This window comes from Aplysia californica, unplaced genomic scaffold (genome assembly GCF_000002075.1).
Source record: "Aplysia californica isolate F4 #8 unplaced genomic scaffold, AplCal3.0 scaffold00338, whole genome shotgun sequence".
Classification (NCBI taxonomy): Eukaryota; Metazoa; Mollusca; class Gastropoda; order Aplysiida; family Aplysiidae; genus Aplysia; species Aplysia californica.
Genome location: NW_004797608.1, coordinates 599,333 through 600,168, shown reverse-complemented (window position 1 = coordinate 600,168; position 836 = coordinate 599,333). Strand labels below are relative to the sequence as shown.

At 45.1% G+C, this 836-nt stretch overlaps 1 protein-coding gene across 4 annotated transcripts in view; it reads right to left on the bottom strand.

Moving 5' to 3' along the window:
• Positions 1–618, bottom strand: part of LOC101846826 (mucin-12) — a 32,296-nt gene extending 31,678 nt beyond the window's left edge. For 2 of the 4 annotated variants that reach the window (XM_005102754.3, XM_005102756.3), the window contains exon 1: positions 354–443. The gene's annotated coding sequence lies outside the window, so the exon portion shown is untranslated. Of the gene's footprint in view, positions 1–193; positions 325–353; positions 444–563 lie in introns of those variants that run through there. The other 2 variants (XM_013085052.2, XM_005102755.3) reach the window with 2 other exon arrangements.
• Between the last annotated feature and the right edge of the window lie 218 nt (positions 619–836).

Below are 836 nucleotides of genomic sequence, written 5' to 3'. Positions count from 1 at the left end.
GTTATGGGGCGGGGGAATTAATTACAAATCAAAACAATAATAGTAACAGCAGAAACAATGGTGTTTCGAAACACAACGTCCATTGCCTAGATCTTCTGAACACTGCACTTTTAGACACACAAGCAAATATCACTCAGAATCTAGAATTTCACGTACACCGGCACACGCACGGAAAACTCAAGGACCATCATACCGAATGACGATAAAAGTATCCGATCAGGAATTCACAACGAAACTTTTCTAAAGTAAATGAAAATAATACAGAATTTCATTTCCACAACGCAGAATTTTTCAAAATGAAAAAGCTAGATATCTTCTTCATTAAGTCCAGAATCACAGTGGCAGCAGCAAACCTTTATGTGTGTTGCGACATCCATTGACGCAAGCTCTGAGAAGAGTAACACTAGACCCAAGAGGTCCCCGCCCGCCTCTCGACGTCTTGCCTCTCTCGTTCCCCCTCTGACCCGACCAACACACACCAGGCGAGACCCACAAACACACACGGCCCGCCAGAGAATGTGGGGCTATGAGAAAATAACCCACTTCTTGTGACAGTGACCTACTTCTCTTTTTCCATCTCGTCCCACCATCTTCCGCCCGTCACTCCCCCTCCCCTCCCTACTCCCCCCGGCAGCACGTCAGTTATTCAACGAGCATCAGCAAAACCAGCGTGAGGTGCTGTCAGGGATGTGGCACGAGTTTTGAGTAACCCTCTCGTAATTTTTTTTAGGACGACGGGTTTGAATGAACAAGCAAGGGACATAACCACGAAAACTTTAAAAACTATCAAGAGTTTACCCCGAGTTATACCTCTTACCAAAAATCATGAAATCGAT